The sequence below is a fragment of the Lipophrys pholis genome (genome assembly GCF_963383615.2).
Source record: "Lipophrys pholis genome assembly, contig: SCAFFOLD_25, whole genome shotgun sequence".
Taxonomy (NCBI): domain Eukaryota; kingdom Metazoa; phylum Chordata; class Actinopteri; order Blenniiformes; family Blenniidae; genus Lipophrys; species Lipophrys pholis.
Window position 1 is genome coordinate 195,756 of NW_028292149.1, and position 26,606 is coordinate 222,361.

The following is a 26,606-nucleotide window of genomic DNA, read 5'->3' on the forward strand; positions in this document are numbered from 1 at the left end:
TGTAGTCTGCACCAGTCCTGATGAGTGTTCCAAATTTGGTTTGCAAGTTTATGTCAAATTTGGGTTCAATGTCGTCAGGAGAAGAAAGAAAGAAAGAAACACTACAGATGCAATAGGGTCCTCGCCTCCAGGCAGCTTCCCTTCTGGGCTCGATCCCTAAAAAAAAGGTGCACAGAACCTGGTGTCCAGTGATGAGGTCCTAGAAAGGGAACCACCAATGGACTCCAGAGTCTTACTGTGTAATTTTTATGTTCACATTGACAACAGCTGGAATGGCTGGAAGGGGCCATTCCCAGTCTGAACCTCATGGTTTTCAATAACAAAACTAAAAGGTTTTACCCTCCCTGTCGGGGAATTGAACCCCCAATATCTCATGTGACAGGCAGGGATACTCTCCACTATACTACCCAGGAAACATGAGTTAAACCACTGTCTAAGTCTCTCAGGGGCGGAGCCAAACTCTGTACATACGCTTGTGTAACCACAGCGGAGTGTCACTCAAACTGTGGGTGAGGGGCTCACGCAGCAGTTGGATCACATGACCTCTCTTGGTGGGAAAGTGTTGTGTAAACATTTGGTGGTTCACAGGTAGAATTCTTGCCTGCTGTGCGGGAGGTCCGGGTTCATACCAGGTCAATGCAGCAGGTGTTTTCCAAACCCTACTTTGTGAAGAGTTGACGTAAGTAAAACACTGTAGGCTTTTTTATTTTATCTTACTGGTCAACTTATTACTCTTCATTGTTATTATTCTGAGTTCTTTTTAAAAAAGGTGCTCTGTTGTTTGCTTTTTATATATTTAAGTGTTTCTGAATAAATCACAAAAAACTATGAAAAAAATGTCTCATACAAAGAAGATGGGAGAGGCACCTCATGGAGATCAAAAGCGATCAAAGCAGGAGAAAATCCTTCATCTGAACATCTCCATGGCAACAGCCAATGATCTCCTTCAATCTGATATGATCTGAGCACTGGGGCTTTGGAAACGCAGAGATCAAAGGAGATCAGCTTTAGTCAACCTTCAGCATTCACACTTGCATTTTCTTCTGGAAATACAAACATCTAGTAATTATTATTATCATAACAGGTCTCTGATATCTGGAGGAGTCAGACCATTCAAGGCTTTAAAAACAAGCAGTAGCATTTTAAAATCTCTTCTAAAACTGACAGGCAGCCAGTGAAAGGAAGAAGGGATTGGTGAAATGTGGTCCCTCCTCCTGGTGCCTGTTAAAAACCTGGTAGCAGCATTCTGCTCCAGCTGCAGTCTTTGAACACCGAGCCTGCTGATGCCAGAATAAAGGGAGTTACAGTAATCCAGCCTGGACCAGATGAAGACATGTATTACTTTCTCCAGGTCTGCTGGGGAGAGGAATGACCTGGTCTCGACTAGTCGTCTCAGCTGAGCAAAGCAGGATTGGACTACCTTGGTCACCTGACAGTAAAAGGACAGGTCGGAGTCGAACGCCACACCTAAATTGTGGGCCTCTTTTCAAACATTGCTCAATGACCTACCAAGACTAGAGCAAAGGTTGTTAAAACCACCAGAACTGGGTCCATTGGGGGCAATCAAAATGATTTCAGGTTTTAAACCGTTCAGCTGTAAAAAGTTTTTGGACTTCGGTTCTTTACTTTTGTGAGGCAGGACAGGATAGAGGCAGAGTCCGTAGAGCAAGGCTTTATAGGGAAGTTCAGTTGTGTGTCGTCTTCATAAAAATGAAAGTTAACATTAAGGCCACTGTCGCGGGGTCCTCTCAACAACCTTCCCAAACTGGGAAAAACGATGGCGTAGTCGTCAGCTGTGTTTGTTGTTTTTCAATTTATTTTTCAGGCCTCTCCAAAACAGTGAATCATAATATTTACAAAGTGAAAAACCCGAAAAATACCCAAATGTGAAAATAAACAAAGCAAAGAAAACTCTATTTACAAATCTGTACAGGCTATTTACATCTGAGTTCTTCCTCAACCTCAGGATTCCACAATGACACTTCACGGATCAGTACTGGTCACCACCTCTAACCAGAGTCCAACTCTCCCTCCTCAGGCCCAGCGCAGCCCGTTTTATCCACTTAGCCCCTCCCACTGGGCGTAACCTTTCACTAGCAAAGATCATTATTTTATTCTTAACCCCAATTCCTAATGCATAAATAGATAGTTTTTCCATAATTAAATACATACTATCACTTACTGACAGGATTATGCCCTCCCACAATAACCCCTCAGTACACCCGGCAATAAGTTTTAACGAAAATAAATAATAATATTGTTCACGTGACTGTGAAACCTTCCAGGCCCAAACCATTTAACCCGACTGGTGGTATGGCCCGGGTTCGTCAGTCACCCTGCGACTGCGAGTGCCGTGTAGGCAGCGAGTGTGCACCCTCATCTGCCTACAGCAGGGAAAAATGTCCTTGGATCCGGGAAAACAGTTTCTGGAGTTGATCTCCACCATAAGATTGACAGCGCCGTGTGCGCGTGCCCCCAGCGCCGGCACTCTCCGGCCAGCGGAGAGAGGAAAGGCGCACCGCTCCGGGCATGACGGTGCGTTCACGAGTGCTCCGTCACAGCCACCCAAAACAGAGCCTTGAGGGACACCACAACAAAGAGCAGCACAAGAGGAAGAGGTCTCTCCAAGCTGAACAGAAAATGATCTGTCTGATAAATACCAGGAAAACTATTCAAGAGCAACACCAGTGATACCAACAAAAAATCAATCAATCAATGAAAAAAGTCCCTCTTTCATTACAGAGCTGAAGATGTGAGCACAAAGGAGTTTGGACTCTCAGACTGTTCAATGTCCAAAAGTTTCTTTCTAATAAGTTCCTCATTTAATAAAAATAATCAGTCTTTCATTACAAATCTGAGACAACTGAACTCCTCAGAATAATTTGTTCTCAACTTGTCCTCATGAAGAGACCGTCTATAGAGGAGAACAAGTCTTCAGGGGACTCTTGTCCTTGGATTTCAGGGCGTCTCAACATCAGATGTTTTACTTTATGAAATAGTCCACAAGAAGAGTCTGTCTTTAACCTTCTCAAAGTATTGAGCCTTGTTGGCAGGATTTGAACCTACACAGGGAGACCCCAACAGAGTTCTAGTCCATCGCCTTAACCTCTCGGCCACAACAACAACACTTTATTGCCTTTTGAGGAGACCAGGGTTCAATTCCTCAGAGGGCAGTGTAAGGTTCTCTGTGTGTGGTTCCTGATAACCCTCAGGTTCAGATCAGAAACGTCCTTTCAGGACAGACGTTCTTCCCAATCACTCCCTCTCAGGTCACAAAGTGTTTGCCAAGGTGAGTGTCCATGTGACTCGTGACTGTTCAGCCCCGTTTCCACTGTACAAAATGTGTCAGTACAGTTCAGTTCAGTACTTCAGTACTTCAGTACTTCAGTACTCGCCTCAGTTCACTCAGTTTGCTCATGGTGTAGATGTTATCTGGTGACGTAGAAGCTACGTCCACTTCAGTGCAAAAGTGAAGAGACGCAACATGACAATGAAAAAAGGTGTAAAGAATGTTGACTTCAGCTCCTCTCAGGATCTGAGCTTTGTCCATTTAGTTGGCAGATTTTCATGTTTCTCTTACTATTGACAGTTTGACTCTTATTTTCCAGCAGGAGACAAAAAGTGTCCGGTCACAGTTTGGTTCAGTTTCACTCAGTGACAGTGAGAATCACTCAAACTGTGGGGGAGGGGTTCATGGAGCACTGAAGGTGGAACGCTTCACATTTCCTGGCTGGAATGAGCTGAAGTTGAAGCATTGGTGGTTCAGTGGTAGAATTCTCTCCTGCCACTCAGGAGGGTTAGATTCCCGGCCAATTGATGCAATAGATCTTTTCTTCACCCTCCTCCTGTGTGAGCTTTCACAACCCAGTCTCATGTTAACGGGTCGGTTTGGACCCCATTTACATCACAAGGTTCCAAGTTACAACAACTTGTCTGTTGAAGAAAAGTGTTACTTTTACACAACAGCAGCAGAAACACTGACAACAATGGAGTTTCTACAATGTGAGCCAGCCACAGTGAGCAGTGGTCGTCTCATGTGTAGGATATTACAGTGAACCTTCCATGACCACAGAACAAGTAGCCTGGCTAGCTCCGTCGGTAGAGCATGAGACTCTTAATCTCAGGGTTGTGCCCCACTTCACCATCTGGTTCTAATCAGCACTTGATCATCTGGTTCAATTCAGCACTTCACCAATTCACTACTTCACCATCTGGTTCAAATTCAGCACTTCATCATCTGGTTTAATTCACCACTTCAACATCTGGTTCAATTCACTACTACACCATCTGATTCAATTCATCACTTAATCATCTGGTTTAATTCACAACTTCACCAATGCACTACTTCACCTTCTGGTTCAATTCACCACTTCACCATCTGGTTCACTTCATCATCTGGTTCAAATTCATCACTTCAACATCTGGTTCAATTCACTACTTCACCATCTGATTCAATTCATCACTTAATCATCTGGTTTAATTCACAACTTCACCAATTCACTACTTCACCATCTGGTTCAATTCATCACTTCACCACTTACATTCTGGTTCAATTCATCACTTCACCATCTGGTTCAAATTCACCACTTCACCATCTGGTTCAATTCATCAAGTCATCATCTGGTTCAATTCACCACTTAATCATCTGGTTCAATTCACCAATTCACCAATTAACCCCATGAAAATCTGTTTAAATTCACCACTTCACCATCGGGATCAATTCACCACTTCACCATCTGGTTCATCACTTCATCATCTGGTTCAATTCACCACATCACCAACTGGTTCAATTCACCACTTCATCATATGGTTCAATTCACCAATTCATCATGTTTCAATTCACAAATTCATCATCTGGTTCAATTAACCACCTCACCAATTCATCACTTGACCATCTGGTTCAATTCACCACTTCACCATCTGGTTCAATTCACCACTTCATCATTTGTTTCAATTCACCACTTCACTATCCGGTCCAATTCATCACTTCATCATCTGGTTCAATTCACCACTTCACCATCTGGTTCAAATTCATCACTTCATCATCTGGTTCAATTCATCACTTCATCATCTGGTTCAATTCACCAATTCACCAATTCACTACTTCACCTTCTGGGTTAATTCACCACTCCACCATCTGGTTCAATTCACCACTTCACCACTTCACCATCTAGTTCATTTCATCACTTAGTCATCTGGTTCAATTCACTACTTCACCATCTGGTTCAAATTCATCACTTCGCCATCTGGTTCAATTCACCATTTCATCATTTAATTCAATTCACCACTTCACTATCTGATTCAATTCATCACTTAGTCATCTGGTTTATTTCACCACTTCACCAATTCACTACTTCACCTTCTGGGTTAATTCACCACTCCACCATCGGGTTCAATTCACCACTTCACCACTTCACTACTTCACCATCTGGTTCAATTCACCACTTAATCATCTGGTTCAATTCACTACTTCGCCATCTGGTTCAATTCACCACTTCATCATTTAATTCAATTCACCACTTCACTATCTGATTCAATTCATCACTTTGTCATCTGGTTTAATTCACCACTTCACTACTTCACCTTCTGGGTTAATTCACCACTCCACCATCTGGTTCAATTCACCACTTCACCACTTCACCATCTGGTTCATTTCATCACTTCATCATCTGGTTCAATTCACAACTTCACCAATTCACCACTTCACCATCTGGTTCAATTCACCACTTCATAATTTGTTTCAATCCACCACTTCACTATCTGGTTCAATTGATCACTTCATCATGTGGTTCAATTCACCACTTCACCCATTCACTACTTCACCATCTGGTTCAATTCACCACTTCACCATCTGGTTCAATTCACCACTTCACCAATTCACCACTTCACCATCTGGTTCAATCCACCACTTCACCAATTCACCATCTTGTTCAATTTACCACTTCACCAATTCACCACTTCACCATCTGGTCCAATTCACCAATTCACCACTTCACCATCAGCTCTACCAGTTTTCCCCCATAACAAAAATGTTCCTGGTCCAGGTCCATTGTTGTCAAACTAGTACGCACAGTCTCCTCCTAAGTTTATTTTAGATCACAAACTTAGTGTGGAAAGTGGCGTACGCATCTTTCAGGACCTGTTTTGTCACAATCCACCTTTATAAATGAGGCCAGACATTGTTCCGGCTCCATCATGTTCCTGGTCCAGGATCAGTTTAACATCCAGACCCAGAGCATCGAGTGTTTTTAGGAGAAAATCCTGAAATGTGTCGGCGTTGCTGTTTGAAAGCTCCTCAAAGTGAATAAAGCCCCGATACTGTTGGTTGAGTCCTTTTGCTTCTTGAAGATGTTGCTGGTTGGTCTGGGAGGACGATTCTCACACACAAAGTCAAAGCCTCTTTGGAAATTTAACACAAAGGATCATGGTTGATGACCAAAGGGCTCGTCCGGGAATTGAACCCGGGACCGCTCCCACCCTAAGCGAGAATCATACCCCTAGACCAACGAGCCTACATGCTGAGGAATAGAAGAGAAGACTGACTCCTCACTAGAACCCAAAGGTTTGGTTCTATCTGTTGACTTGCAGTGGTGGACACACTGATTTCTAGATGTTTGAAGTTGAAGATATGCAGTTCAGATACCATCCTACAGGGGGAGCTGCAGCACTCTCAGCTCTCCTACTTACCTCTGACTTCAATCTATTGGTACCAAGTGAAGTCCAGAGTTTTGATGGATGAAGGTTCTCATAATATGTGAGGAACCACATCTCCTCCTCAGTATAGTGATCTGCAGCATCTGACCAATCACAATCATGGAGAAACTCTGCAGAGTAACATGCTGGTTTTCACATCTTTTGTGAAAATGCCTTGCTCAAGTTTTTGACATTGAGAATAAAATGAATTCCTTCTTTGTAATCCAACAGTTCAATCTGAGTCTGTATTGCTAATTGAAACTTGAAAACCTTCTAGAACAGACTGATGGATATTTCCAATGACTGGATATTCTGGAGAAACACTTCATGGACTAAGTCCACTGTGGATTTAGTCGACTGAAACTCTGAAGAAATTTAGTCGACTAAACTAGACTGAGACAAGAAAGATTTCTTAGGACTAAACTAAGACTAAAACTAAATGGTGAGTTCCTCAAAAGACTGAGACTAAATCAGAGTTTGTTGTCAAAATGACCACTGTACAGAAGTTTTGAGCAGAAGTGTCTCCTCTGTCATTTAATACCATGTTTGTATGTTAACGATGTTAAAATGTTGTTTTACATTTTCTTATAGTCTGCACCAGTCCTGATGTGCTGTTTCACATCTGGTGAGTTTTGGAGAATGTTTAGGGTTTAATTTGGGTTCAATGTGGTCAGGAGAAGAAAGAAAGAAAGAAACACTACAGATGCAATAGGGTCCTCGCCTCCAGGCAGCTTCCCTTCTGGGCTCGGTCCCTAAAGAAAAGGTGCACAGAACCCGGTATCCAGTGATGAGGTCCTACAAAGGGAACCACAAATGGACTCCAGAGTCTTACTGTGTAACTTTTATGTTTATATTGGCAACAGCTGGAATGGCTGGAAGGGGCCGTTCCCAGTCTGAACCTCATGGTTTTCAATAACAACACTAAAAGGTTTTGCTCTCCCTGTCAGGGAATTGAACTACAGTCTCCTGTGTGACATTCAGGAATACTCTCTACTATACTAGCAAGGAGATGAGGTCAACCACTGTCTAAGTCCCTCAGGGGCGGAGCCAAACTCTGCACATACGCTTGTGTAACCACAGCGGAGTGTCACTCAAACTGTGGGGGAGGGGCTCACGCAGCACAGCAGTTGGATCACATGACTTCTCTTGGTGGGAATCTGCTGCTATGTGAGAGTTGGTGGTTCAGTGGTAGAATTCTCGCCTGCCACGCGGGAGGCCCGGGTTCAATTCCCGGCCAATGCAACAGACCTTTTCTGAACCCTACTTTGTGAAGAGTTGACATAAATATCACGCCGTGGGGTTTTTTCTTACTGGTCAACCTATGCTGCTTTTCCACTGGTACCTACTCAGCCCTACTTCACCTGACTTGGCTCGCTTTTGACGCGTAACGCAGGCGGCGTTCTTAATTTGACCCCTAAACATTCTCCAAACCTCACCAAATTTGGCACATTCATCAGGACTGGTGCAGACTATAAGAAAATGAAAAAATGAACCCACAAAGAGCCAAAATGTGCTCTCTAGCACCACTTACAATCACTTAAATGACCACCACAGCCATGGTGTGATCTCTCTAGGAATGTTGTAGAGATATCAAACTAAAACTCATTTGATCATCTCATCGACACCTAAATATCACACAATGACACCCCTGACCTAAGTCCAACAGAAAGTCCACAATTTGCCTTTCAATTTGCCCTTCAAAATAAGATTTACGGACCAAATTTAATCTGGCTCTCCCTCAAACACTATCTCCTCTGAGGGTGAACATCATATCGGCTTCAAAACACTATTAACTGACAGGAGACGCTTCTCCTCAAAACTTCTATACAACTTTGTAGTTACTCGAGTGGTTTGGATTTTATTTGCTGTCAAAGATTGCAATGTCGAATCCTGCTCCTCTCATTCAAATATATTGTAAAACCAAACACCACGGCCAGTAGGAATGTTGTAGAGATCAAACCAAAACTCACTTGTTCATCTCATCAAGATCTAAAAATCACACATTGTCACCCCTGACCTAAATCCTCCAGGAAGTCTGCAATTTGCTTTTGTTTCCACACCTCAAACTTCAATATTCACCATCAAAGAGGAAGTCTGCTGTAACTACAGGTTTGCATGTCCAGAAGAAAATGCAAGTGTGAATGCTGAAGGGGCTGAATAAAGCTGCTTTCTCCTTTGATCTTGGCTCCATGTCGTCTCCAGTGTTGAGAACAGAGCAGATCAAAGCCGATCAAAGGAGATCAGCGTCTGTTGCAAATCAAAAACACTGAGCAGGTAACATTCATAGACGTCCAAGACCATCCATCCATCCAGGCCATAATTCTGGATGTCTATTTGACAGCCAGAACTAGTTTACAAATGACAAAAACATGATGGACATTACAAAAAATATTTACATCTAAGACAGCCAGAATCAGTGGAAAGAGACGGTCACAAGCTGCCTGTTAAGTCCTATAGCCTGTATAATTATTGATTCGTCATTGAAATATTGAGGGAAGTAGATCATGACAGGACAGAGGAGACAGCATGTGAAGTTTAATGCACAATGTCTGAGTTATGACCATTTGTTCTTTTGGTCACGAGGTATTGAACTTTTTCATCCTCCAAGGAGAAACTTGTCACTTTCATTACCTTTCATCTTATGAATACAACTATGTACCTGAGTAAATGTTTTATCAACACTGTCAGTTGTTGTTGTTTATCACATTGGTGCAGTGGTCAGTGGTCATGTGTTCTCTCTGCTTTGCTTTGTTGAGAAAATCATTTCAGTGGAGAACATGAGCACTCATTGTTTCATCACAACCAGACTCTCTGTGGTGTTGGGGTTCGGGTTTGATCAGAATATGCAAATTACTCTAGTGATCGGCCAATGGAAGGTTCTGATCCACCAGAGGTCATTTACATATAAACAAATAGTCAAACAGGTAAATTGTTATTTACTTGTGGACAATTACTGATCACTAGCGGTAGACCACCAAAATAATGGATTACTGGAGTAATAGATTACTAAGGCAATGTACCAAGTGTAAGTTATGCAGGGCTACAAGGGTTGATTACAGTAAATAGTCAGTTGTCGACCGACAGTTGTGAGCTATAAAGGGTCACCTGATGGGAGGAACCTCCAGAGGTGTCAGATCACTAAGGCGGTCCACAAGTGATACGACTGGTCACTCGGAGTGACTGGTCAATAGGAGTGACTGGTCACTCCTTGGTTAACAACCACGGGTCACTGGTGTGAACTACCGAAGCATCTGTGGAGCCACAGGAGGCGACTCGCTGAAGCAACCTGGGAAGAACTCAAACTGCTCGGAGTCACAAATGGTTATTGACCAATCAATGATCAACAGTACTTGATTACCAGTGACGGCTAAATTACAGGAAGTAATTTATAATTCAAGTTATCAATGAAACAAATCTGGGATTTATAAATTAATAGTTGAAGGGAGGTTAAACTACTTCAGTGGAATAAATCACCGAGGGTGATCTACAAGTCATTTAGGATAGATTGTTAATTAAACAAATTGTGTTATTTATTTAGTAACAATCAGAAGTAATCAAGAAGGAGTTGGAATGAAGTAAAGTCATGGTTTACTAATTAATACAATGAATTTCTTGAATGTGCCAAACCATTGAAAATGAATTAAAGACAGTTAGGATTATCAACTGAACAAACTTGTGATTTATTAATTAATAATTCTGGATAATTAGATGCTGAGATGCAAGAAAACCACTGAAAAATGATTAAAAACAATCTTGATTATTAATTAAATAAATGTATTAATTTATTAATTAATAAGAAATACTAATTATATATCTGCAATGAAGTCACCGACCAATAGCTTTAGAGGCAATTCAAGTTGTGATTAAATTATCTGAGTATTAAATCAATCAATTATAGTGCGAGTAATTAGACACCAAAAAGATTTAAAAGCAATGCGGGTTATTCCAGCAATAAACCTGCATTCATTAGCCAACAACTCTTAAGTGTATTAAATTACTGAAAGTGTTAAAATCATTGAAATTGATTTAAACCGTTCAAACTATTAATCAATGAATATTACCGTTACTTAATCAGAGAGTCGGGGCTCCAGCTGAAGTTAGGATCTTAAACTAAACATCAGTCTTATTAAATGAGTGAAGTTCTTCTTCCTGGTTGGAATGAGAAGCAGAACTTTAAATGAACCAGGGAAGGAAGGCTGGGAATCCCAGCACTGACTGTTCCAACCAGCAATCGTCACAGAAAAACACCAAAACCACCAAGAATCCTTCAATTCAACTACTAAGTGTTTATTAACTAACGTCTATTCCTAAATCACCAATCTACCAATCACATCTGATCAATAAACATCAAGTCAGATCTCATCAAACAACACAATACAAAACAAAAGCCAGCAAAGAAAGTGTGTGTGTGTGTGTGTGTGTGTGTGTGTGCGTGTGTGTGTGTGTGTGTGTGTGTGTGTGTGTGTGTGTGTGTGTGTGTGTGAAAGAGAGAAGGGAACGAGTGTGTGTGACTTTGTGGGGAATGAGTGTAATGACCACAAATGTCCACCAGAGGGAGGTAGACGTCAGCGGTCCCGTGCAATAAACCCAGGCGGACAGATGGCGCCAGACGGCACAGTGACTCAGAGTGGGTAATGGGTGTAATTGCCCAGACGGTCACTAGAGGCGTTTGGCGTGCTCTGCCTGGGATGGCGTGACGTCACTGGGCTCCGTGCACAACTCGTTAGACCTGCTGGAGCACCGGGCTTCACGTCGATGAGAAATCCGAGCGGCAGTGAACTACACACGTTCCCAGGGACCCAGTGAAAAGAGGTGATCGGGAACAGCTGAGAGAGAGAGAGAGAGAGAGAGAAGTCTATTATATTAGAAAAATATATATATACATATATATATATATATATATATATATATATATATATATATATATTCTTTTTCTAATATTTCAACTAATTACAATATTTTATACCAGTTCTGTTATATTGTTCTTTGGAAAATTGTGCATAAGGTCAAACTCCTGTTTTTGTCTGTTATTGAAATGTTCTTCATTACATTGCCGGTTCTTTAAAATGTGACCTCCATTGTACATCCTGTTAAGATTTTATTACAATTAAATAAATAAATAACTGATCCAGCTTCACTGGTGTTTCTTTATAATTTAAGAAAACCTAATTCATTCTCAATTATGTCTTTTTGGGTTAAACCAAATGAAAAATAATAGAATTACTGCAACGCAAATAATTAGTTGAAACTCTCTTTAATTGAATTTAATGGCAGTAAACCAAATAAATTAGCTGAGGTATATGTGATTGGTTTGTTTTGGTAAAATATGAAAACATTGAGTTGGAGGAGTTTTTAGATTGTTGTGCAGAAACAAACTCAAACTGAGTCGGAGCTCAGAAACTTTATTAGATGGAAAAACTGCCCAAATCCAGTGGAGTTAATCCAATGAGGTGTTTTTGTTGAGTGCAGTCTGTTGTCCTCGTCAGGCAGGTTGTCCTCATTAAGGGGAGGTAACAGTTAAATATGTGTCGGTGCAGTGACGTGTCCCCCCAGCAGGGGGCAGGTGGTCCAGTGGACAACATGTCTGACAGAGTGTGGTGCTACTAACACCAAGGTCCTGGGTTCAAGCTCTGGAATGAAAGAGGGATTATTTAGAGATTACTTTAAAACCTCTGCTGCTGAAGCTCAGATGTACGGATGACAGCAGGTAATGCAACACTAAGAGTGAGCAGAAGGAGGCGCTGTGCTGCTCAAAGTACCTGTCTAGTAAACAGGAGGTCCTTGGTTCAAATCCCAGCAGGGCCTCACAACATCACATTTGGAAAGTGACTGTAGGTCTTTATGTGAAGACAAGTGGACAGTTTGTCTCTCTGGATTTCAAATCGTCTGTCTAAAGTCAGAGTGTCAGTGTGAGAAAGAATTTGTCAATCTGAATCTGCAGAAGTCATCTTGTGTTTTTTCTGTAATTAGATATTGAAATGTGTAAAAAATCTGCTCCTCTGTATTAGAACGTGTACATGGAATAAGATTAGTCAGTCGTACAAAGAGTTATCAATACATACGAAGATATTTTTGGAGTTGAAAAGTTTGTTTTCATCTTCAAATGATGAAAATACAAACAACTCACCAGTTTCCAGAGGAGCACTTTCACAATCGTCTGTTTGTTTCCACGTGACTTTTGCTCCAGTTGTGTCATGACAGGATTGATAAAGTGCATTACAGTAATCAATTAGTGAGCTGATAGAGCAGGAATTGTCCTTTCAAGGTGGCTGTGATTTAAAAAAGGCTTTACTTTGGTTCTAATGTGGAGTTGATTAAAACAAACTGCTCTGGTTTCCACACTCAGTTTCCACACTCAGTATCTGCTGGTACCTTATGGTACAGTTCAGGTTCTCATGTGTTTTCACTGACTAAAGTTGTGGAGTGTACCAAAAGTAGCTTAGCCAAGCGTCAGCCCTCTGTTGTGGCAGCGAGCATGTCGGTACGATTCCATAAGGAGGAGCTACAATGCAGCGTCTGGATCCTGCCAACAACACTGCTCAATACTTTAATGTTCCACAAAGACTCTTCTTCAGTCTGATGGATTCATTTAGATGTGCTTCATTCTCCTCAAATGTATATGTCTGACCTAGTCATGTTCTTCTCATCTCAGAACACCAAGGTCCTGGGTTCAATTCCCAAACTGGCCATAGAACTGACTGCTAACAAGTAAATGTGTAGAGTTCAGTCGTCTCAGCTCTGTAATGAAAGACTGAGTCATTTCTTTACATGAGGAACTTATTAGAAAGAAACTTGTGGACATTGAACAGTGTGAGAGTCCAAACTCCTTTGTGGTCACGTCTTGTTCCTCCTGCAGTTTCAATGTCTTCAGGACATTCAGGTCATGCAGTGAAAAGAGACGATGACTTTGGAAGACATCTTTGTCTTCTTTCTTTAACCTGCTCCGACCAAGACAACAACAATCAGCAGAGAGACCAAACAACAACAGGAAGAGCAAAACTACAGGTCAACTTAGAGAAAGAGTCCTGGGAAAAGACATCCCATAATGCCTTGCACTGTCCCACCTGACAGCATCAGCAGCGTCCCACAGCCGCCACCACGATACAAACATCTTGGTGGAAGTTTTCAAGGATCCAGACAAAATGTGGCAGCAGATTTGAACCTTCAAGCAGATTGACTCATGTGGCAGGATGTGGAGGACACAATGTCAAAGTCAACATCAAATCCATAAAGGAGCTAAAACCAGGATCAGATGTTGAGACAATAGAGAAGTGTGTATAAATGTATGAACTGTCCACCTTTTGACATCATTGAACACACCTGACACTTTATCAAGGAAGTGAGTTTGTCAGTGTTTGGTTGAAATGTTGGAGTCATGGGACCACGTGGCCAAATGGATTTACTAGACTTCTGCTAACGTCACAGATGAAATTACTCAACAGCCGTTGTGTTAAAATCTTCATCTTTGATAGCATCTTATGTTTATATGTACTGACTTCGGCGGTCGCTCCGTCCTCGTTGTCCTTTTTCATCCTCTGCTCGTTTGCTGTCCCTCCTTTTCCCTCCTCGCCTGCTGCTCCTGTTGCTCACTGATTGGTTGGTTGCTGCTTGGCTTTGGTGACTCTATGTTGCTTTTTTTTTTTTTCTTAGTTCATTTCGGACATTCAGGGGCAATGGAAAATAAAACCACTTTTTTTCAAATTAAAGTGAGCATCAAAGTGAAAAATATTAACGCTACTAAATGATCAACTGTGTCATTACAGGCTGTCACTGTCACAGTTTCAAATGCTGGATTTATTTATTTTTTTTCATATTTTGATGGTTCAAATTGTGAAACTTTATTTCTAGAAGTTAAAATCGTTCATTCAGTCTCTTTTTGGCAGCGACCAAATTCAGTTCAGCTCCAGATCAGATCCATTATGTGATTTGTTGACAAGTGAAAGAGCCACGGGGCTGTAAGGCTCCTTGGACCGCTTGGTTTCCTCACTCAGCTCATCTCACTCTGAGGGAAAAGTTGTTCTTGATGATAAAAAAGTTCTTCTGAGAACATCAGTCCTCATCACTTTCTGCAGAGGAACATAGAGAGTGAGCTACCAGCAGCTGCTCTCTGTGGAGGAGAACATCAGTCCTCACCTCCACCCTTTCTGACAGGCAGGTTGTCCTCATTAAAGTTTGTGTTAACAGGTCAATATGTGTCCGTCCACAGTGACGTGTCCAGTACAGGGTGGAGATCTTACCTGGTCCTCAGAGGTTCTACTGTATCTGAATAACTGTGTGTGTGTGTGTGTGTGTGTGTGTGTGTGTGTGTGTGTGTGTGTGTGTGTGTGTGTGTGTGTGTGTGTGTGTGTGTGTGTGTGTGTGTGTGTGTGTTCAATGACAGTTGGATCTATTTGATGTTTCACATTGTGGATTTGCTGTGAGATTCTCTTGAATTGTGAATCTCTTTGTTTAGTGTTAAAGGTAAGATCAGAGTCTTCAATAGATCAGATCAAAGTACTTTAATAGAATGTATTCAGTCCTCCTGACTGTCCTTTTGGAATGCCAACAGTTGCTCCTCTTTGTGGATCAGTGAAGCCTGGAGCAGCCGCGGTAGAAAAGATGCTCTCTCAAACTGATGCTTCTCTACTTTATTGAGCCTTGCAGGTGAACACACCGTAAGAACTACAATGTACACAGAAAAATACCATGAGCAACTCTTAACAGCAGGTTTTACCTTTAAACTTTTACCATATTTACTACTTTTAACTCATGTGTGAGTAACAAACATGGCCGGGAATCAAACCCTGGACCCTGAGTGGAAGGAGAGGATTCTACCACTGAACCACCAATGTTACACTTCCCTTCATTCCAGCCAGGAAATGTGAAGCGTTCCACCTTCAGTGCTCCATGAACCCCTCCCCCACAGTTTGAGTGATTCTCACTGTCACTGAGTGAAACTGAACCAAACTGTGACCTGACAGTGTCAGAGTCTTGATCTCCTGAATTATTTATGACATCACTGAAGTCCTTTATCTTCTTCAACATGTCGGCTCGTTGGTCTAGGAGGATGATTCTCGCTTAGGGTGCGAGAGGTCCCGGGTTCAATTCCCGGATGAGCCCTTTGGTCATCAACCATGATCCTTTGTGTTAAATTTCCAAAGAGGCTTTGACTTTGTGTGTGAGAATCCTCCTCCCAGACAAACCAGCAACATCTTCAAGAAGCAAAAGGACTCAACCAACAGTATCGGGGCTTTATTCACTTTGAGGAGCTTTCAAACAGCAACGCCGACACATTTCATGATTTTCTCCTAAAAACACTCGATGCTCTGGGTCTGGATGTTAAACTGATCCTGGACCAGGAACATGATGGAGCCAGAACAATGTCTGGCCTCATTTATAAAGGTTGATTATGACAAAACAGGTCCTGAAAGATGCGTACGCCACTTTCCACACTAAGTTTGTGATCTAAAATAAACTTAGGAGGAGACTGTGTGTACTAGTATGACAACAATGGACCTGGACCAGGAACATTTTTGTTACGGGGGAAAACTGGTAGAGCTGATGGTGAAGTGGTGAATTGAACCAGATGGTGAAGTGATGAATTGAACCAGATGGTGAAGTGGTGAATTAGTGAAGTGGTGAATTGGACCAAATGATGAAGTGATGAATTAGTGAAGTGGTGAATTGAACCAGATAGTGAAGTGGTGAATTGGACCAGATGATGAAGTGGTGAATTGGACCAGAGGGTGAAGTGGTGAATTAGTGAAGTGGTGAATTGGACCAAATGATGAAGTGATGAATTAGTGAAGTGGTGCATTGAACCAGATGGTGAAGTGGTGAATTAGTGAAGTGGTGAATTGATAAAGTGGTGAATTTAACCAGATGATGAAGTGGTGAATTGAACCAGATCATGAATTCGGTGAATTGAACCAGATGGTGAAGTAGTGAATTGGTGAAGTGGTGAATTGAACCAGATGGTGAAGTGGTGAATTAGTGAAGTGGTGAATTGAACCAGATTATGAAGTGATGAGTTAAACCAGATGATGAAGTGGTGAATTGAACCAAATGGTGAAGTGGTGAATTAGTGAAGTGGTGAAATGAACCAGATGATGAAGTGATGAATTGAACTAGATTGTAAAGTGGTGAATTGGTGAAGTGGTGAATTGCACCAGGTGATGAATTGGTGAAATTAACTAGATGGTGAAGTGGTGATGTAGTGAATTGAACCACATGATGAAGTGGTGAATTGAACCCGATGGTGAAGTGGTGAATTGAACCAGATGGTGAAGTGGTGAATTGAACCAGATGATGAATTCAGTGAATTGAACCAGATGTTGAAGTGGTGAATTAGTGAAGCGGTGAATTGAACCAGATGATGAATTGGTGAATTGAACCAGATGCTGCATTGGTGAAATGAACCAGATGGTGAATTGGTGATTTGAACCATTGTCTGAAAATAGAGCTGCACCCAACGTGGGGCTTGAACCCACGACCCTGAGATTAAGAGTCTCATGCTCTACCGACTGAGCTAGCCAGGCTACTTGTTCTGTGGTCATGGAAGGTTCACTGTAATATCCTACACATGAGACGACCACTGCTCACTGTGGCTGGCTCACATTGTAGAAACTCCATTGTTGTCAGTGTTTCTGCTGCTGTGGTGTAAAAGTAACACTTTTCTTCAACAGACAAGTTGTTGTCACTTGGAACCTTGTGATGTAAATGGGGTCCAAACCGACCCGTTAACATGAGACTGGGTTGTGAAAGCTCACACAGGAGGAGGGTGAAGAAAAGATCTATTGCATCAATTGGCCGGGAATCGAACCCTCCTGAGTGGCAGGAGAGAATTCTACCACTGAACCACCAATGCTTAAACTTCAGCTCATTCCAGCCAGGAAATGTGAAGCGTTCCACCTTCAGTGCTCCATGAACCCCTCCCCCACAGTTTGAGTGATTCTCACTGTCACTGAGTGAAACTGAACCAAACTGTGACCGGACACTTTTTGTCTCCTGCTGGAAAATAAGAGTCAAACTGTCAATAGTAAGAGAAACATGAAAATCTGCCAACTAAATGGACAAAGCAAAGATCCTGAGAGGAGCTGAAGTCAACATTCTTTACACCTTTTTTCATTGTCATGTTGCGTCTCTTCACTTTTGCACTGAAGTGGACGTAGCTTCTACGTCACCAGATAACATCTACACCATGAGCAAACTGAGTGAACTGAGGCGAGTACTGAAGTACTGAAGTACTGAACTGAACTGTACAGATACATTTTGTACAGTGGAAACGGGGCTGGACAGTCACGAGTCACAAGGACACTCACCTTGGCAAACACTTTGTGACCTGAGAGGGAGTGATTGGGAAGAACATCTGTCCTGAAAGGACGTTTCTGATCTGAACCTGAGGGTTATCAGGAACCACACAGGAATCACCCCATTAGTAGTGGAATTCAATAAAAACTGATGGCAAGGCCTCGGAATGGTGACAATTGTCGAAAATAAACACGTTGCTAGATTTTGATATAAAATGTTGGTAAGGTTATAGTAAGACCTCCATATGGTGAGAGTTGTCGAAAATAAACACGTTGCTAAATTTTGATATAGAATGTTGGTAAGGTTACAGTAAGACCTCGGAATGGTGACAGTTGTCGAAAATAAACACGTTGCTAGATTTTGATATAAAATGTTGGTAAGGCTATAGTAAGACCTCGGAATGGTGACAGTTGTCGAAAATAAAAACGTTGGTGGAATTAAATAAAAACTGAAGGCAAGGCTAAAGTCAGACCTCGGAATGGTGACAGTTGTCGAAAATAAACACGTTGCTAGATTTTGATATAAAATGTTGGTAAGGTTATAGTAAGACCTCCAAATGGTGAGAGTTGTCGAAAATAAACACGTTGCTAAATTTGATATGGAATGTTGGTAAGGTTATAGTAAGACCTCGGAATGGTGACAGTTGACGAAAATAAACACGTTGCTAGATTTTGATATAAAATGTTGGTAAGGCTATAGTAAGACCTCGGAATGGTGACAGTTGTCGAAAATAAAAACGTTGGTGGAATTAAATAAAAACTGAAGGCAAGGCTATAGTCAGACCTCGGAATGGTGACAGTTGTCGAAAATAAACACGTTGCAAGATTTTGATATAAAATGTTGGTATGGCTATAGTAAGGCCTCCAAATGGTGACAGTTGTCGAAAATAAACATGTTGCTAGATTTTGATATAAAATGTTGGTAAGGTTATAGTAAGACCTCGGAATGGTGACAGTTGTCGAAAATAAACACGTTGCTAGATTTTGATATAAAATGTTGGTAAGGTTATAGTAAGACCTCGGAATGGTGACAGTTGTCGAAAATAAACACGTTGCTAGATTTTGATATAAAATGTTGGTAAGGCTATAGTAAGACCTCCAAATGGTGACAATTGTCGAAAATAAACACGTTGCTAGATTTTGATATAAAATATTTGTAAGGTTATAGTAAGACCTCCAAATGGTGACAATTGTCGAAAATAAAGACGCTGGTGGAATTCAATAAAAAATGATGGAAAGGCCTCGGAATGGTGACAGTTGTCGAAAATAAAAACGTTGCTAGATTTTGATATAAAATGTTGGCAAGGCTATAGTAAGACCTCGGAATGGTGACAGTTGTCGAAAATAAACACGTTGCTAGATTTTGATATAAAATGTTGGTAAGGCTATAGTAAGACCTCGGAATGGTGACAGTTGTCGAAAATAAACACGTTGCTAGATTTTGATATAAAATGTTGGTAAGGCTATAGTAAGACCTCGGAATGGTGACAGTTGTCGAAAATAAAAACGTTGGTGGAATTAAATAAAAACTGAAGGCAAGGCTATAGTCAGACCTCGGAATGGTGACAGTTGTCGAAAATAAACACGTTGCTAGATTTTGATATAAAATGTTGGTAAGGTTATAGTAAGACCTCCGAATGGTGACAGTTGTCGAAAATAAACACGTTGCTAAATTTTGATATAGAATGTTGGTAAGGTTATAGTAAGACCTCGGAATGGTGACAGTTGTCGAAAATAAACACGTTGCTAGATTTTGATATAAAATGTTGGTAAGGCTATAGTAAGACCTCGGAATGGTGACAATTGTCGAAAATAAACACGTTGCTAGATTTTGATATAAAATGTTGGTAAGGCTATAGTAAGACCTCGGAATGGTGACAGTTGTCGAAAATAAAAACGTTGGTGGAATTAAATAAAAACTGAAGGCAAGGCTATAGTCAGACCTCGGAATGGTGACAGTTGTCGAAAATAAACACGTTGCTAGATTTTGATATAAAATGTTGGTAAGGTTATAGTAAGACCTCCAAATGGTGACAATTGTCGAAAATAAACACGTTGCTAGATTTTGATATAAAATGTTGGTAAGGCTATAGTAAAACCTCGGAATGGTGACAGTTGTCGAAAATAAAAACGTTGGTGGAATTAAATAAAAACTGAAGGCAAGGCTAAAGTCAGACCTCGGAATGGTGACAGTTGTCGAAAATAAACACGTTGCTAGATTTTGATATAAAATGTTGGTAAGGTTATAGTAAGACCTCCAAATGGTGAGAGTTGTCGAAAATAAACACGTTGCTAAATTTTGATATAGAATGTTGGTAAGGTTATAGTAAGACCTCGGAATGGTGACAGTTGTCGAAAATAAACACGTTGCTAGATGTTGATATAAAATGTTGGTAAGGTTATAGTAAGACCTCCAAATGGTGAGAGTTGTCGAAAATAAACACGTTGCTAAATTTTGATATAGAATGTTGGTAAGGTTATAGTAAGACCTCGGAATGGTGACAGTTGTCGAAAATAAACACGTTGCTAGATTTTGATATAAAATGTTGGTAAGGCTATAGTAAGACCTCCAAATGGTGACAATTGTCGAAAATAAACACGTTGCTAGATTTTGATATAAAATATTTGTAAGGTTATAGTAAGACCTCCAAATGGTGACAGTTGTCGAAAATAAAGACGCTGGTGGAATTCAATAAAAAATGATGGCAAGGCCTCGGAATGGTGAACATTGTCGAAAATAAACACGTTGCTAGATTTTGATATAAAATGTTGGCAAGGCTATAGTAAGACCTCGGAATGGTGACAGTTGTCGAAAATAAACACGTTGCTAGATTTTGATATAAAATGTTGGTAAGGTTATAGTAAGACCTCCGAATGGTGACAGTTGTCGAAAATAAACACGTTGCTAAATTTTGATATAGAATGTTGGTAAGGTTATAGTAAGACCTCGGAATGGTGACAGTTGTCGAAAATAAACACGTTGCTAGATTTTGATATAAAATGTTGGTAAGGCTATAGTAAGACCTCGGAATGGTGACAGTTGTCGAAAATAAAAACGTTGGTGGAATTAAATAAAAACTGAAGGCAAGGCTAAAGTCAGACCTCGGAATGGTGACAGTTGTCGAAAATAAACACGTTGCTAGATTTTGATATAAAATGTTGGTAAGGTTATAGTAAGACCTCCAAATGGTGAGAGTTGTCGAAAATAAACACGTTGCTAAATTTTGATATAGAATGTTGGTAAGGTTACAGTAAGACCTCGGAATGGTGACAGTTGTCGAAAATAAACACGTTGCTAGATTTTGATATAAAATGTTGGTAAGGCTATAGTAAGACCTCGGAATGGTGACAGTTGTCGAAAATAAAAACGTTGGTGGAATTAAATAAAAACTGAAGGCAAGGCTATAGTCAGACCTCGGAATGGTGACAGTTGTCGAAAATAAACACGTTGCTAGATTTTGATATAAAATGTTGGTATGGCTATAGTAAGGCCTCCAAATGGTGACAGTTGTCGAAAATAAACATGTTGCTAGATTTTGATATAAAATGTTGGTAAGGTTATAGTAAGACCTCCATATGGTGAGAGTTGTCGAAAATAAACACGTTGCTAAATTTTGATATAGAATGTTGGTAAGGTTACAGTAAGACCTCGGAATGGTGACAGTTGTCGAAAATAAACACGTTGCTAGATTTTGATATAAAATGTTGGTAAGGCTATAGTAAGACCTCGGAATGGTGACAGTTGTCGAAAATAAAAACGTTGGTGGAATTAAATAAAAACTGAAGGCAAGGCTAAAGTCAGACCTCGGAATGGTGACAGTTGTCGAAAATAAACACGTTGCTAGATTTTGATATAAAATGTTGGTAAGGTTATAGTAAGACCTCCAAATGGTGAGAGTTGTCGAAAATAAACACGTTGCTAAATTTGATATGGAATGTTGGTAAGGTTATAGTAAGACCTCGGAATGGTGACAGTTGACGAAAATAAACACGTTGCTAGATTTTGATATAAAATGTTGGTAAGGCTATAGTAAGACCTCGGAATGGTGACAGTTGTCGAAAATAAAAACGTTGGTGGAATTAAATAAAAACTGAAGGCAAGGCTATAGTCAGACCTCGGAATGGTGACAGTTGTCGAAAATAAACACGTTGCAAGATTTTGATATAAAATGTTGGTATGGCTATAGTAAGGCCTCCAAATGGTGACAGTTGTCGAAAATAAACATGTTGCTAGATTTTGATATAAAATGTTGGTAAGGTTATAGTAAGACCTCGGAATGGTGACAGTTGTCGAAAATAAACACGTTGCTAGATTTTGATATAAAATGTTGGTAAGGTTATAGTAAGACCTCGGAATGGTGACAGTTGTCGAAAATAAACACGTTGCTAGATTTTGATATAAAATGTTGGTAAGGCTATAGTAAGACCTCCAAATGGTGACAATTGTCGAAAATAAACACGTTGCTAGATTTTGATATAAAATATTTGTAAGGTTATAGTAAGACCTCCAAATGGTGACAATTGTCGAAAATAAAGACGCTGGTGGAATTCAATAAAAAATGATGGAAAGGCCTCGGAATGGTGACAGTTGTCGAAAATAAAAACGTTGCTAGATTTTGATATAAAATGTTGGCAAGGCTATAGTAAGACCTCGGAATGGTGACAGTTGTCGAAAATAAACACGTTGCTAGATTTTGATATAAAATGTTGGTAAGGCTATAGTAAGACCTCGGAATGGTGACAGTTGTCGAAAATAAACACGTTGCTAGATTTTGATATAAAATGTTGGTAAGGCTATAGTAAGACCTCGGAATGGTGACAGTTGTCGAAAATAAAAACGTTGGTGGAATTAAATAAAAACTGAAGGCAAGGCTATAGTCAGACCTCGGAATGGTGACAGTTGTCGAAAATAAACACGTTGCTAGATTTTGATATAAAATGTTGGTAAGGTTATAGTAAGACCTCCGAATGGTGACAGTTGTCGAAAATAAACACGTTGCTAAATTTTGATATAGAATGTTGGTAAGGTTATAGTAAGACCTCGGAATGGTGACAGTTGTCGAAAATAAACACGTTGCTAGATTTTGATATAAAATGTTGGTAAGGCTATAGTAAGACCTCGGAATGGTGACAATTGTCGAAAATAAACACGTTGCTAGATTTTGATATAAAATGTTGGTAAGGCTATAGTAAGACCTCGGAATGGTGACAGTTGTCGAAAATAAAAACGTTGGTGGAATTAAATAAAAACTGAAGGCAAGGCTATAGTCAGACCTCGGAATGGTGACAGTTGTCGAAAATAAACACGTTGCTAGATTTTGATATAAAATGTTGGTAAGGTTATAGTAAGACCTCCAAATGGTGACAATTGTCGAAAATAAACACGTTGCTAGATTTTGATATAAAATGTTGGTAAGGCTATAGTAAAACCTCGGAATGGTGACAGTTGTCGAAAATAAAAACGTTGGTGGAATTAAATAAAAACTGAAGGCAAGGCTAAAGTCAGACCTCGGAATGGTGACAGTTGTCGAAAATAAACACGTTGCTAGATTTTGATATAAAATGTTGGTAAGGTTATAGTAAGACCTCCAAATGGTGAGAGTTGTCGAAAATAAACACGTTGCTAAATTTTGATATAGAATGTTGGTAAGGTTATAGTAAGACCTCGGAATGGTGACAGTTGTCGAAAATAAACACGTTGCTAGATGTTGATATAAAATGTTGGTAAGGTTATAGTAAGACCTCCAAATGGTGAGAGTTGTCGAAAATAAACACGTTGCTAAATTTTGATATAGAATGTTGGTAAGGTTATAGTAAGACCTCGGAATGGTGACAGTTGTCGAAAATAAACACGTTGCTAGATTTTGATATAAAATGTTGGTAAGGCTATAGTAAGACCTCCAAATGGTGACAATTGTCGAAAATAAACACGTTGCTAGATTTTGATATAAAATATTTGTAAGGTTATAGTAAGACCTCCAAATGGTGACAATTGTCGAAAATAAAGACGCTGGTGGAATTCAATAAAAAATGATGGCAAGGCCTCGGAATGGTGAACATTGTCGAAAATAAACACGTTGCTAGATTTTGATATAAAATGTTGGCAAGGCTATAGTAAGACCTCGGAATGGTGACAGTTGTCGAAAATAAACACGTTGCTAGATTTTGATATAAAATGTTGGTAAGGTTATAGTAAGACCTCCAAATGGTGAGAGTTGTCGAAAATAAACACGTTGCTAGATTTTGATATAAAATGTTGGTAAGGTTATAGTAAGACCTCCAAATGGTGAGAGTTGTCGAAAATAAACACGTTGCTAAATTTTGATATAGAATGTTGGTAAGGTTACAGTAAGACCTCGGAATGGTGACAGTTGTCGAAAATAAACACGTTGCTAGATTTTGATATAAAATGTTGGTAAGGCTATAGTAAGACCTCGGAATGGTGACAGTTGTCGAAAATAAAAACGTTGGTGGAATTAAATAAAAACTGAAGGCAAGGCTATAGTCAGACCTCGGAATGGTGACAGTTGTCGAAAATAAACACGTTGCTAGATTTTGATATAAAATGTTGGTATGGCTATAGTAAGGCCTCCAAATGGTGACAGTTGTCGAAAATAAACATGTTGCTAGATTTTGATATAAAATGTTGGTAAGGTTATAGTAAGACCTCCATATGGTGAGAGTTGTCGAAAATAAACACGTTGCTAAATTTGATATGGAATGTTGGTAAGGTTATAGTAAGACCTCGGAATGGTGACAGTTGACGAAAATAAACACGTTGCTAAATTTGATATGGAATGTTGGTAAGGTTATAGTAAGACCTCCAAATGGTGAGAGTTGTCGAAAATAAACACGTTGCTAAATTTGATATGGAATGTTGGTAAGGTTATAGTAAGACCTCGGAATGGTGACAGTTGACGAAAATAAACACGTTGCTAGATTTTGATATAAAATGTTGGTAAGGCTATAGTAAGACCTCGGAATGGTGACAGTTGTCGAAAATAAAAACGTTGGTGGAATTAAATAAAAACTGAAGGCAAGGCTATAGTCAGACCTCGGAATGGTGACAGTTGTCGAAAATAAACACGTTGCAAGATTTTGATATAAAATGTTGGTATGGCTATAGTAAGGCCTCCAAATGGTGACAGTTGTCGAAAATAAACATGTTGCTAGATTTTGATATAAAATGTTGGTAAGGTTATAGTAAGACCTCGGAATGGTGACAGTTGTCGAAAATAAACACGTTGCTAGATTTTGATATAAAATGTTGGTAAGGTTATAGTAAGACCTCGGAATGGTGACAGTTGTCGAAAATAAACACGTTGCTAGATTTTGATATAAAATGTTGGTAAGGCTATAGTAAGACCTCCAAATGGTGACAATTGTCGAAAATAAACACGTTGCTAGATTTTGATATAAAATATTTGTAAGGTTATAGTAAGACCTCCAAATGGTGACAATTGTCGAAAATAAAGACGCTGGTGGAATTCAATAAAAAATGATGGAAAGGCCTCGGAATGGTGACAGTTGTCGAAAATAAAAACGTTGCTAGATTTTGATATAAAATGTTGGCAAGGCTATAGTAAGACCTCGGAATGGTGACAGTTGTCGAAAATAAACACGTTGCTAGATTTTGATATAAAATGTTGGTAAGGCTATAGTAAGACCTCGGAATGGTGACAGTTGTCGAAAATAAACACGTTGCTAGATTTTGATATAAAATGTTGGTAAGGCTATAGTAAGACCTCGGAATGGTGACAGTTGTCGAAAATAAAAACGTTGGTGGAATTAAATAAAAACTGAAGGCAAGGCTATAGTCAGACCTCGGAATGGTGACAGTTGTCGAAAATAAACACGTTGCTAGATTTTGATATAAAATGTTGGTAAGGTTATAGTAAGACCTCCGAATGGTGACAGTTGTCGAAAATAAACACGTTGCTAAATTTTGATATAGAATGTTGGTAAGGTTATAGTAAGACCTCGGAATGGTGACAGTTGTCGAAAATAAACACGTTGCTAGATTTTGATATAAAATGTTGGTAAGGCTATAGTAAGACCTCGGAATGGTGACAATTGTCGAAAATAAACACGTTGCTAGATTTTGATATAAAATGTTGGTAAGGCTATAGTAAGACCTCGGAATGGTGACAGTTGTCGAAAATAAAAACGTTGGTGGAATTAAATAAAAACTGAAGGCAAGGCTATAGTCAGACCTCGGAATGGTGACAGTTGTCGAAAATAAACACGTTGCTAGATTTTGATATAAAATGTTGGTAAGGTTATAGTAAGACCTCCAAATGGTGACAATTGTCGAAAATAAACACGTTGCTAGATTTTGATATAAAATGTTGGTAAGGCTATAGTAAAACCTCGGAATGGTGACAGTTGTCGAAAATAAAAACGTTGGTGGAATTAAATAAAAACTGAAGGCAAGGCTAAAGTCAGACCTCGGAATGGTGACAGTTGTCGAAAATAAACACGTTGCTAGATTTTGATATAAAATGTTGGTAAGGTTATAGTAAGACCTCCAAATGGTGAGAGTTGTCGAAAATAAACACGTTGCTAAATTTTGATATAGAATGTTGGTAAGGTTATAGTAAGACCTCGGAATGGTGACAATTGTCG